Genomic DNA, 14,646 nt, shown 5'->3' with positions numbered 1-14,646 from the left:
ATAATATTTATTAATAATTTCAATATCAAGATGAGGAAATAAAGGTCCACATAAAAGAAATTCTTAATTTTTAAGGCAGAAATAGCCCGTACGATGGAAAATAAGAATAAAAACGCAAAAAGCAATAAATATTTAAGTTGTTTGAATTGGGAATGTTCCAGACGTTTTGATAAAAATCGCCATTGTTTGGTTTGATCTACAATCCATTCTTACGGTCGATAAACTTGTCTTCGTTTATGTGATAAAAATCTGACAAGATAATATGAGCACATAAATTACATGATTAAGAATCACAACTACAATAAAAAGAAACTTCCCACCAAATAATGAGTTGTTTATGTGCATGTTTCTCCACGTGTACGTCAGACTACTATTGCAAATACGTGTTTATCTTATACACGTATTAAAGGGCAAATTATTTGCTCCAATCCCAATGATGGTAAACATTATTAATGATCTGTAACCAAACATCCATGTTTGGCAATTCATATACGTGTAAACTATAAAATAAATCACTATCCCTTTGGGGGTAAACAATTTAGAATAAACACGTCATATAAATACATTAATATATTTATAACGATGGTTTTTATTATTCAATATATATTTTTTTCCATATAGATTTTTTATTAAATGTACACGTCAGAAAAGTCTATTAATGCATTTATAACAATTGTTCTTATTATTCGACATATTTGTTTTTTTTTCAGTTTAAGTTTTTATTAACAAAATATCTATATTTGAAAATGTTTTGTACAAGTTATAAAATAAATCATTGTCACTGTGGGGCTAAACAATTTAGAATGCACACTTCATATAAATACATTTATAACAATTGTTCCTATTATTCTAAATATTTTTTTCAGTTTAGATTTTTTATTAAGGGAATTTAAGGGAACTAAGGGATTTTTTATATTTGGCAACTTTTGTATCAGTTATAAAATAAATCACTGTCATCTGAAAATCTGAAGATATAAGGGCTATACATGTTAGCATCATTTTTAAGAAATTATTTTTTAAATATTTACCAATTATTAAATTACAGGTTTTCGGGAATGGTAGTATGTCATAAATATATCTACTGAAATATATCAGAATTATTACTATAAAAATAATTTGTAAAGGATATAAAACTTCTAAGAAAGCCTCTTATGGCCTACAATATTTAGTGAAGTCAAATTATGTTTACGTAATACACATCAAATGTATTGCATCAATTTAATTTTGGAATTAACAACACATCTTGCAGATATAACTGACTTTATAATGTAGCATAAGACGACAATTATATGTTGTCAAGTGATGATAGTAACGAAATATTGATTCCTTTACCTCAACATAAAAGCACTCCAGATTTTGTGTCAAAAAATATTAATCTTTAAAATGTTTATATTTTATTGCTGTTAAAAAATATCTGCTGCCAAAAATAATTTCTTCTAAAAAATATAGATAGTAAAATATAGCTCGGATTAAGACACAAAGAACAGGTTTACGTTTTATAAATAAGTAAAATTTTCATGAAAAGATAGAAACATGAATAACTGACAAAAGCACAAAAAATGAGCTACGTATACATCAGTCATTCTGCTTAACATCTTTCCTTATATTGATTATATATATATATATATATATATATATATATATATATAAATATGGACAAAACAATTTGTTAACTTAACTGTAAACCAAAAATAATTTAGACCTTTGCTTTGATTGAAATAATAGATAATGGTATTTATCATTTATTCTGCAAAAACACATATATTTTTTCCATAATTATATTAAAGGTATCTAATATAAATTATATAAACCTTATTTTTCAAAAAAATTGTTACAATTGTTCCAATGTAAATCTTATTAATACAATCTTTATCCTTCGGTAAAAGATGGAGACAAAGGAAAAAATAATTAATTTTCGTTAATTACAATTAAACAATTCAGCTCTTTTCCTAAATTTATTCTTATGAATTATTGATCATCAGCTATACTTTTTATAATCGGTTAAATAAATGAAGATTTAGAATATGAAAGGAATAAAAATTTCCAAATTATAATGTTTAGAAAATTAAATATGAATGCAATTTGACAACTCAATTTGTGTATATGTTCAACCAATTAAAATTATAAATTACGGTAATAAACAAAAAGAAAAAAAATTCTAAAAATTTTTAATGTCTGCCAAAATATTATCAAATTTTGTCTAATGTTATAATACTATCAAACATGTAAAATGGAACCTTTTTAACGCAAAGAATTATTTTAAAACAATTTTTTTTCATAATACTTTTATTCTTAATCTCTGAAATTAAAATTAAAGAAAGCGCGATTAAAAGAAAAACTAAGAAATTAACATTTCTCATTAGCCTTTTTATAATCTATTTAGTTAGTTCTATACTTTAGGACTAAAAAATATTACAAGCGTTTAAAAATTATTTCAAGTTAAAATTTTACAAGTTCTTATTTCTGTGTAACAATTATGTCTCGCTACTGTTACTTCAGTTTAAGAATAAATTTAAGAAACTATATGTTTTATAACTTTCATTCAAATTTTCAAATGTTTCATTTAAGAAACAGTTTCACTAATGAAGTTCATACTGAAAAATCAGAAAAATGTTACACTGAAATTAGATTGCACATAGAGATAAGATTTAAAATAATAATAATAATTTTTCAATGTGATGATTGTTTACACTGTGTAATAGTTCCAGAAGTTATTTTGCCAAAAGACATTAAATATCAATTGTGAGAAACCATTAAAGGAAAAAAATAACTTTAAGTACTTTCAGGTGATTTTTATGATGTCGACTGTAAAAGTAATAAAATTATTTTTGACCACAAGTTGCAAGTATATACGGAAGTAAGCAAGGCAATTGAGATGATAATATTCTAAATTACGAATTGATCTAGAAAAAGTATTAATAATAAATTACTGTATAGTTATTAAATGGTATTATTATTATTGTTTAATCTTTTATGAGCATTTGATTGTCCAATTTATAAGGAATGCCTGTTTTTATCAAAAATTAAACTGTCCATTTGGATTTATACAAAATTATTGGATGTTATTTTATATACAATTGGTCCACATTAGTCTGATGCATATAAAAAGTAAAGTTTTATTTCTCAGTTTAAATAGAACTGTCTTTCTTCTTAAATCACTTGTCAGAATAAGTGTTACTTTAAAAAAGTTACGAAACAGTTGCATCAACTAACAAAAACTCAGCAGACTTCTCAGTCACGCTACATTTTCCTTAGCAGTATCAGCCCCATGCAATAATATCACTGCTGTGATGATGCCAACTTCGAAAACGAATTAGTTGAATTCTTTTTCTTTTTATTTTCTTCTCTCTCTTTCTGCTCTCGTAATTTGGAGCCGTAGTATATTTAGTGGGAGTTTTCTTAGAGCAACTATGACGTAGTTACACACAAAGCCAAGGAACGAAAGAGTCAAAATGTCAGGACGTTAAACAGCAAGGGCAGACATGTATATTTAGAAAGAAGGTCCTGGAAAAATTATTTCTATTTCGACTGCGCAAATAAATACTTATATAACTTAAAACATATCTGAAATATAATATTTAAATGCACATAGGTGCTATTTGTTAAAGTCAAAATTTGATTTGTTTTAGTATATACCTATAATTTTTTTTAAATATTTTTTTTTGTTATTAAGTGCATATATTTTATTTTTAGAATATCGTTAATAATTTAAATCATGATAATATCGAATAGTCTATTTATTTTTGATACTAAGTATAAGAAAAAATTCAGTGGATATTAAGCATTTTGAAAGTAAGAAAATGATGAAATTAATAATCATAAATCTAAGTTAATACCTATACAGATTATGTTCAAATTAGACATGAGTCTTTAAAAAAAGGTACTTCAATAAGACAACAGATTATGAGAACATAAAATTTATAAAATATTTGACGGTGTGCAAAGTTCCAAATCTTTAAATAAAATTTTATGTTAAAATAATAATATATATTTCGCCATTTTGCAAAATAACTGCCTAACATACGTTTTTCTTTATATTCATAGTTAGTTTAAAACAAGATGGTTATTTAATACTCATGCTGATTTTGTGTAAGCTGTTACTATTATTAAAGAAAGAGAGATGGATGAAAAGAGATCACCAGAACCGAGATTACTGATTAATCATAAAAGAAAGCTAATTTAGAAAATTCAATTAAAATTTTATAACTGATTTATGATTATTCCTTTTATTGATTTTTTATAACAGATTATTCTCAATAAGAATTTAAAAGACTGAAAAGCTAGATGAAAAAAAGAGTATCCAAAATCAAATAAATAAACGAGATTTTAAAATGATTCTCAATATATTAAATATATCAAAAATATTTAAATATAAAAAAATAACCCAATGTTCAAATTATTGCATTTTAACGATGAGAAAACTAAAGGGGTACTGAAACTAAAGATTCAGACACGCAGATACAATTCTGAAAAGTTTTATTTATATATTCTATCCAGAAGATCTCTAAAAATTGCTAAGCGCGACTAGATAGAATTGCTTTTTGTTGAAATGGAAATTTGAAAAATCAAATTATTCGAAAATCGTAACAACCTTTGACGTTAACTATGATTAAACATAGAAAAATATTGAGGTAAAATTATATCGGCGTCATCTTTTTATTTCAATATAAATGATTTTATGTAATTAATTTTCTTTAATTTTAATACATTCTTATTATCTAGAATTTTCTCTTGTTTTAAAAAAGAAACATTATCTGAAATTTACATTAATATTATTAGGATATTGTGCTAAATTGCTTATAATATTATATTATGATTAGTTGTTTCTTAGTTTTTCTTCTCTTAACTTAAGAACTACAAGTAATTTTGAAATATATATTCGTAGATAAAAAAAAAGTTACTTTTTCATTAAATATATACTATTCAATCTAAAAATAATTTGATAAGCATTCAAAATTTTTTAAAATTATGTTTAGTTAAAAATTAAAACCAATATTGTCAAAAAGAATTTTAAAAGAATTAGACACTATTTTTTATAAATAAATAGTTTACTTTATTTCATTTTTTAAAGATGAGTCCATCTACCGAGCTGCTGAGATCCAAAAGAGTTTATTTCTGTTCATAATTTAAACATTATAGCATATTTATAAAATTCGAAAATTTATAAATAAAATAAATTAGTCGTAGTTAGTAGTTTATAGATAAAATAAATTATAAGATAAATAAATTAGTCGCCATACTAATGATCTATGACAACGCTAAGTTCAAGAGTGATGCAATGTTAAAGGTCATTGTGGATCTTATAATCTACACAATGCCCTTTAACATTTCCATCAACAAATATATCGTGCTCAAATATTAGCTACAACCTACGCTTCAAGAAAACGACGCAGTTGTTCAAACAGTATCGTATCGTATAAAATAAATGCATATCCGACAGAAATTTACTTTGATATATTTAGCGCATGGCTGGCTGTATGAAATGAAAAAAAAATGAGAACAAAATAAAAATTAGAGTATAATTATGCTTTATTAATAGAAAAGCAAAATGTTATGAATTGTTACATACCAGCAGGATAAAATAATTGGCTTATATTTATCAAAAGAAAGTTGACTTGTTTTAGCTTTTGATACATTAATCTCTAAGTAAATAAAACGCACTCATTTTCCCGAAATTTTTATTAAATATTTTTATTGGGCAAATTGTGAAATAAAATGGATTTTGCATAAAAAAAAATTTTAGATATCTTATTTTTACGCTTTTACAATTTATATTTATTTATCAGGAAATATCAAGCGTTTGTGCAGATTTTTTCCCTGTGAATTCTAAATGTTTTAATGTGCTGTTCCACCAGGCAAATGATGAATTATTATTAAGTTGTAATAAAAACAAATTATAACGCACTATATAATCGCAGTTTATACAATAAAGGTTCAACTCAAAACTATATGCTTTCCGATATATCGATTAGTTAAATATCGCACGAAAAATTATATTATTACATAAAAAAAATTATTTCACGCAGTCTGTTGCCTAACGTAGTTCAGTTCAATTGCAAGACAAGTAACTGGATATAATTTTCAATAATTAATTTAAAATAATAATTTATTTCTAATTTCTGTGTATTTCTAAAAGTACTTAAAATTAGAAGAAATAATGCAATTTAAAGTCAACTCCAAAAGGATTATTTTGAAAAATAGCTGCTTTTTCAAGCCGCGGCACAGCATTTCTGATGAAAAATATTTCAAAATTGATTATTGCTCTACAAATAACAAAAGATTGAAGAAACTGAAAAGGAAATACATAGACATCGATACAATCTGTAATAATGAATCTATATTTCACTAATTGGTAAATTTTTAAATTGGTACAATTTTTAAAATTTGTTTTTAATTTTTAATGCATCGAAATGCGCATATTAATACCATCATAAAAGATTTCATCTTTATGGATAAGATAATAAAAGATATCATCTTTTACGAAATATGTTGATAAATTTAAATTTAATATAATCGCAATAGGAAATGGGAACAAAATTTTCTTAAAATTCTTAAAAACAACTATTATTAACTGGAAAAATTCTTAAAAATAACTGTTGAATATTTAAAAAAATTTGGTGAATTTTTCAGACACATCTCCTATACCACAAAGGATGCTACCTAAGATACCCGCAATCACTTCTTAGATTATAATAATAAAATGAGAAAATTCTATAGGTTGAAAAATTTTGCTACATCAAAAAAAAAACATATTTATGCACTTTAAGACTTTTATACATTTATAGAACATGGTTATGCATTTAAAAATGGAACGATTTTTTCAGGAACTTATGACGGAAATCGTGAAGGACGATCTCTTTATATTTGCCTTATAATCTATAACCTTATGAAAATCCTGTAATGCAATCTATACAAGCGAATGGTCGATCTTTCTCACTTTTTCGAAAAGATAATTAATAAAATACTTATTTTCTATTTAACTCTTAACAGATTAAAAAAAAACTCAAAAATTAAGAGTCCATTAAGGTTTAAGCTCTATTAAACATCGTGAGTTCAACATTTAATAAAAGGTTAATACGGATAATTCCTTACATAATTTTTTTTTTAAAAATTTTTGTAGTAATATTTTTCCAATTCATTTACAAAGGAAAAAAAGGGAACCATCGGTATATTAATTTTTTAAATATGTATGTAAATAATTTTTTTAAATAATTCAGAATCAGTTTGGTTGGAACAGCTCTGCAAGTGCTGCATTGCATACAAATTTTTCATAGATAATTATAATAAGTAGAATACCGTTAAAATCACGTAAATAAATAATAAAACCTGCGGCTTAGATGCAACCGTATTTATTTTTACTAGCATATTTTAAATACCATATAATTTCATTTTTATTATTATTAAAAATTAAAATTCAGAATTTTAATTGAATATTCTTTTGTATCAACATTTCAACATTTATGAATGATAACAATGAGTATAATTCTTTTATTAAAATATTATTTGCATGAATACTATGTAATTAAATGCGTAGTCTTTTATAAAAAAATTATTATTTTTGGCGCATTGGTAATATGATATTTACAACTATTAATAATAAAATTTTTTTTTTCTCATAACTTGACTTTTCATAACATTTCTCATTAAAAAAACATTATAACAATTCTTTTCAATTTAATTTCAATTTAATAGTTTATAATAAAGCAAAAAAGTAGAAAACATTCTTAATAATACACACAAAAAAAGAATTTCCATAAAAATAAATTCATATTTAATTAGATAGTAGAATTTCTTTAATAAGTCAAACTTATGGTTTAAACTAATGCATTTAAAGAAACTTTTATTACAGTCATTTGAAAAAAAAATATTTAAAAAAATAATTTTTCATGAAATAAAATTAAAAAAGATTTGCATTGTAATATTAAAATAAATTTAAAAAAAGAATTTGAATGAATAATCTAGAAACTAAAAAAAAAAGGAAATTAACTTACCAGTATTTGATGGATTGTAAAATTTATGTTAAAATATTCTGAATTTGAAAGCCATTTAATTTTAAGCTATTTAATCTTTCAATTTTTAATAGTTATTTTATTTGTTCCGAAAATAACGAAAAGAAGAAGTAATTAAATTAAGAAAAGCTTAATGATAATTGCAAAATTTATTACTTTAAAAATTAACTATTCAAATAGACTTTAACGGTATTTTACTTTCTCGAATTTAACTTATCCTCAAATCTAAAAAAAATAAATTATTCGAATTACCTTTCAAGTGTATTCATCCTCAAATGTAGGCGTTAATCCAAATAGTGCGGGCAACACATTTTTTAACATGCATAATTTTTTCATTGAATTCGAAAATTTTCGTGTAATTCTCCTTTTTTTTAATAAAAATTTCAACTAACTCCACTAATTTTCGATAAAAGAACAAAGCAGCACAATCTCCGATGCTTTTCCAACCCATAATAATATATCTCGCTTTAAAAAATTTTATTCTATAACAGAAAACTTTTCTGTTCGGAACAAACCAACCGTTCCGTTTGGGAAACGCAAGTAGATAGGAGCTTATACACGTTCCGAATTCTGTATTTATACTTTGGCAACGAATTCGCCTTCCAAGTGGGAACCCTTGGCCAAAAACTCGGCTGCGGAGTAGTAGTAGAAGTAGCTAGGAAGATGAGAGTAGTTTCGGGACGTGACGTCATAGCACGATCCGTTACCAAAGCAACTGTTACAAGATTGACGTCATTGATGCTACGTCAGCTGCATGGGGTCCATGTTACCGAAAGCGGATCATTTGGCAAGTTCATTGGAAGATGCACGTGGAAAAGCTGTGGCAATGCCGCCGCTTCTATTTTGTACTATTTTTACTCGATTGTTAGAGCAGCTGCGTGGTTCCAGTTAAGTGAATCACTTAAAAACTCTTCTGAGCCAATCCCAGCGGGCTTGTGAAATATAGAAGATAATTTTGCAGCTTTCAAAAGGGATCTGTACAATAAATCTGAATGGCCGGAAACAGATGGGTTCCGATTGAGTCAGCGCAAGATGCAGGTAAAATGCTGGTAATAAAACCGCATCGTAAATACGTAATAATGCATTTCGATATATTAAATTGAACAGCTTCGGTTCTATTGATTCAAATAAAATGGTTTATAGTAAAACGAAAACGATAAATACGATGTATTCTGTTTTATGGTGATTAAAGTTCCGGTTGACTTGTGTTTGAACTTATGTAATCAACTTATGTATACAGCCCAAGCATAATCCAAACTCAAACAATTGTAAGCACACAGGGAATAAAAAAGCAATTTCAAGTATTTCGTGATAGTTATTTAAAAAGTCTGATACAGAATTCGATTAACTATATATGTAAAACATTCATAATTAAGTTATGGCGTAGTTAAAATTTATAAATATACCGACTGTAGTGAATAAAATTCATGTCGATTTGGTATGCGTTGAATTCGTCACATACATGCAGTTTTGGAATTTTTTAATCTTTGTCGTAGAAGAAAAAACGAATTCCCATCACAGGATAGGTTGAAATAGTACGCAGTTAAATTTAGAATTATACGCGTAATTGCACTTGTTATTTGACCTTTTAATTCACATGCGTTGAATTTACAACATAAATAAGACAAATTAAAACAAAATTATTTATTAATATATAACGACCGAGTTTTTTACATACGTTTTGGAATTCTAAGAATAGTTTTAGAATTCCAAACTATTTTAGCTTTTAACAGCTTCTGTTAAAAACAAAGGCGGAAAGTTAAAATAAAAGGAGATTTGATTAAATGGAGTTTAATTCAGCTTTAGAGGATTATGAAGTGTCTGACCCTTGCCAATACCCATTATTTGAAAATGTTTATATGAAAAATTTAAATTAATGACACTTATACTAAAGCTTCAAAAAATTAGAACGGAAAATATATCGCTCATATTGAATTTTTTTAATTCCCAAAATTTTATTGTAAAATATTGAAAACGGAAGCCAGGGTAAAAAAATGTCAGCCGAGAATTTCCTTAGAGTATTTAAATAAGATGATCTAAAAATATAAACTTTAACCAGAGAATATTTTTTCAATAATGTTGTAATAACAGCAGGAAAATAAATTAAAAAATGATTTAACATTTCTTGCCAAACTTCTATCGATAACTTTGACATGAAATAAAACTATGTAAAAGTAATTCAAATAACAAAAATATGATATGGATACAATTATTTTTGGTAAGATATAAAAGTACTTAGCTTTATTTCCAAATCCATAGTGACCTGATGAAATCAGAAGAATTGCAGGTTCGAGATCCGATTTAAATAAACTTTCGTTGAACGTTTTGGATTGGAGCACATTAAATCCATTTGCATCAAATATTCGTCTACTGGCGAAAGGCTCAGTGAGTGGCCATTCCACTAAGATTTGAAAAGCAGTTACAATATTGCAATTATCCAAACATCTTTTAAAATTCTTTATTCTATCTGAAATTATTTGTTCTTAAATCATTTTTGACAAAAATACTTTTATTGCCATTCTGGGAAAATTAAATTTCATTAAAGCAAAAATAATATTATATGCTGAGATGTTACTTCACAAAATCGTTTGCAATTGATGCTATTTTAAATGTAATTAAAACAATAATAGTTATATATAAATATATAAAGCAAGAAATTCTACAAATTTACAAAATCGTCTGCGATTAATTTTATATATTTTCTAGATATTATTTTTATTAAAATAAATAATAATATAAATGGAGATTTAATATAAACATCCATACACCATTTGCTTTTAAATTTCATTCTTTGTTTCACGTTCATCCATTCTTACTTTTACTAATTTTATTAACGTTATTTAAGCAACGTGGTATTAATCTAATAAATAGCATTACCATCATAATCTTATAATCAAAATATAGCAATAATTGGTATTATGGGATATCACAGAAACTGACACATTTTTAATCTTGTAAATAGAAAAAGTTGAACAAACATCATATCTCACTTTATTTATTTATTACCTTTTTAATTGCTTGGAATAAATCTTTATCGGGGAAGATTTCTTATAATAAAAAGATTTGCAGAGTGAGTGAAATTTTCTTATTTGTGTGAAAGAATCAAAACATGTTCCTCTTGAATAATAGACTGCTTATTTTATTCTAATTTTTGATAATAGAAAATTTCAAAAAAAAAAAAAAAAAAAAAAAAGAAGAAGAAGAAGAAGAAAAGAAAACACTCCAAAGAATTTTTTAATGCATTTTTTTCCTAGTTGCAAAAAAGTTTATCAATATTAAGACCAATTAGCAGATCAAGCATAGAGAAAATGCTATTAAGCTAATCAAAACGAAAAAATTGTAACAATAATAATGTGCAAGGTTTTGAATAATTTTGTGCAATTTTTGAAAGAAAAACAAGTTCTTATCTGTTAACGTAATCTTCGATATAGTTGGAATTAAACATTCTGTCATTTTAAGTGACAATGATGACATCTTTTAAAAGAATGTGTAAGCAGTTTTGTGTTATTGTTCGTCATAATTTAAGTTTGATTTTAAGATAAAAAAATTCTTCACTTGATATAAAGATTTTTGCATGCAAGTTGAGTTAAATACCTTTATATTTAAATAGATTTGTCTTATATGTGCAAAGTTGGAATGTTTGCAATCGATTTTTCTCTCATTTCTGGATGTCATTGAGTTTTGAAATTTTGTATCTTTAATAACAGCCCACTATTTTAATATTTTCGGAATTAAATTATCCGTTACTTAATAATTTTAATAAAAATTAGATTCCATACTTATTCAAAAGATGTTAATTGACAAATATGTATCAACATCCCATAGTATTTTCCATAATGTGAACTAAAAAGTAGAAAAGTAAAAAATAATTTGTTTTTTAATGCACTAATAAAAGTATGTTTTAAAAAACAATTTTTATATTATATTTTAGATAATTTTATATAATTTTTATTATATATTAATTTAATTCTACTAGTTTTATTCTTAGTAAAAATGGAATTCTGTATTCAATTTCTTATTCACTTCTTGATATATAAAAATTTTGAAAAACTTAACCACTTATGTATTCTCGATGACAATACACTATTTTAATACATTCAGAATTCCATTAAAAATTTGATTAAACTATGATTTACGACAAATAATTCTACCTGGTAGCGAATTTGAAAAAAAAAATGAATTTCAATATTCTTATATATTTTATATTAAAAATCTTTACATTTAAGATTAAAAAGTAGAAGATCATTAAAATAAAAAATTGCTTTTACTTGTTATATAAAAAGTTTGTTTTAAAACATTATTTTTAATAACTTTCTCCTTTCTTCTTTTTATTATTCGATAGAAAATGTAGAAATATGAATGAAAATTAATTTCCTTTCATTTACTACGAGATTTACGATATCAAAGACGACGAATATTTTTTTCTAGACATTTTTTGTATGTTCAAACAGATGCCCATGTCTTCCCAAACTGTTTATGTGTTAAAAATGGCTTCTGTATTATCTTAAAATAAAAAACTTACTTCTTTAATGATATGGATTTCCTTTCTGTACATTTTTTGCTTCTAATAAAGTTTTCAAGTTTAATTTACAATGTTACGATGAAAGAAAGAAAAGATACGAGATGATATTCAAAGTCATTCATCAAAATAATCAATCGCGTCCTTTTACCAATGTTAAGATACAAAAATTGCTTTCTGGGATTTTAATTCTGAAGCACTTCCACTTTTCACTCCCTCTTTTATTTATTAATATATCCACTTTTTACTTGTGCTCGATAATTAATTGCAGACTGATACAGTTAGATTTATATTGTTAAAACGTATCAAATAAAATAAAATTTAAAAAATTCATTCCATATCAATCGTTTAACAGCCTAAAAAAATCAATAATCTGGGTGAACTAGCTTGTCGCCAAAAGCGTCTAGTTTAAATTAAATCTTCTGTACTGAACTTGTAGCTTATAATTTCTCCAACAAAGTATTTGTAAGTATCAAATCGAAATCCTCGACAGAATCGAATCCCCCGACATCTCTATACCATTAAAAAACTAAGTGTATAGGCATTCTGTTTTAAACTGCATGTTGTCTTTTATGGTAATATAATTTCATTTTTTAATTCCTCTCTTAAATTGTGCTGATAATTAGCAGAAACTTTCTTCCTAAGTTATCATTAATGGAAGAAAATCACGCGATTACATATTTGAAAGAAAAACAATGAAAGTGATTTGAATTTCATTGCAACAATGAAGTCTATTGTCAAAAATTACATTAAGAATAATCTGAAAAAATATTAAAAATTGGGGAAAAATAGTATGAGAATTAAGATAGTATCCTTAAAAGTATTCTTCTGACAATTTTAAAATGGCGTAAAAAATATTATTTTGTGTAATAATGTAACTTGCAAAAAATATTCATTCTAAAGATGAAAAACTTATCCTCAGATACCCCCCCCTTCCTTCCCTCAGAGTGTGTTTTGCAGATTTTTTTTATCATTTTTTCTTCACTGTTTTCGTAACTTAAATTCCACGTCGCCATTGCTTAACTTTGAAAAACTATATGATATCATTGGAGAAAGCAGGTTTTTTTTTTTTTTAAATTTCTAGAATTAATTCTATTACTAATTAGTTCATAATTTGGATGGCAAATATCTCTTCCAATTTTACAGGTCATGCAATTTCCTTGTGTTTTTATGATGGTTTCCAATTTGGATTTATGGGCCGATCTCCTTTTTTTTGTGATTTCTTTATCTCACTACTGGGAGTGCTGTAACCTATCTTATTAAATTCAGCATAATCACTTTACTATATGTACACTTTCCTTCCTTGGCTACACGAGATACCGTTTTAAATTTAAAGGCTCGTTTAATTTTAAACTATACCGATCACCCCGTATATGCAAATCCATTTTCCCTGCAGTAATACTATCTCTGGTAAAGATGTCTATTTTATTGGTTCATAGACTCAAATGCACACATCTGATTTGTTGTCGCTAATTGCTTGTTAGACACTAAGTGAATTAAAAATTGGCGAATGTTTCATTTCATCAGGTTCCACTTTGTTGCTGTAACAGTTGGAGCTTAATAAAAGCTGGAATTGCAGCGTGAAAAGTATTATTGGCAATTGGATAATGCACGATTCAACAAGGCACTTTGTATGCCGGTGAGAGTCTGACAAGTAATTAGCAATAAAAAAAATCAAATGTGTGCACAGGGCTTTAATTCCTTACTTATCACGAATCCTAATGAGTTCTGACCGCGGTGGCCTGATGATACGGTCTCGGTTTCGGAACCGGCAGGTTTCAGGTTCGAGACCCGATTCCATAGTGTAAGCGAGTCTGGTGTACGTTAAATCCATCAAAAGCATCCTTTTGTTTGTATGGTGTGGAAGTTTGGAGAAGGGGTGCCAGTTCATGTGTCGTCCTCGTCATCTGACTGCGGTTCAAAATTACGAGGTCCGTCCTACGAGCCTTAGTTCTTCTTTAAAAGAGGACGTTAATATAACGAAAAGGAACCTATTCGTTCTTCCTAACATCACATTTTTTTCTTCATTTCGCTATTGAAATCTAATAATATAGGAATTTAAATGCGGAATTGAATGAAATTCAAAGAAATCACCTTTCGGATCTAAGATTCTTCACT

General features: G+C 26.0%; 1 protein-coding gene across 1 annotated transcript in view; it reads right to left on the bottom strand.

Annotated features, from left to right (window-relative positions):
• LOC129985194 (probable nuclear hormone receptor HR38) overlaps positions 1–8,511 on the bottom strand; it is an 86,934-nt gene extending 78,423 nt beyond the window's left edge. Inside the window, exon 1 of the mRNA XM_056095131.1 lies at positions 8,262–8,511. The gene's annotated coding sequence lies outside the window, so the exon portion shown is untranslated. The remainder of the gene's footprint in view (positions 1–8,261) is intronic.
• Positions 8,512–14,646: the final 6,135 nt, after the last annotated feature.

This window comes from Argiope bruennichi, chromosome 9, assembly GCF_947563725.1.
Source record: "Argiope bruennichi chromosome 9, qqArgBrue1.1, whole genome shotgun sequence".
NCBI lineage: Eukaryota > Metazoa > Arthropoda > Arachnida > Araneae > Araneidae > Argiope > Argiope bruennichi.
The sequence above is the reverse complement of the archived record's forward strand: the minus strand, read 5'-3'. Positions and strand labels throughout refer to the sequence as shown.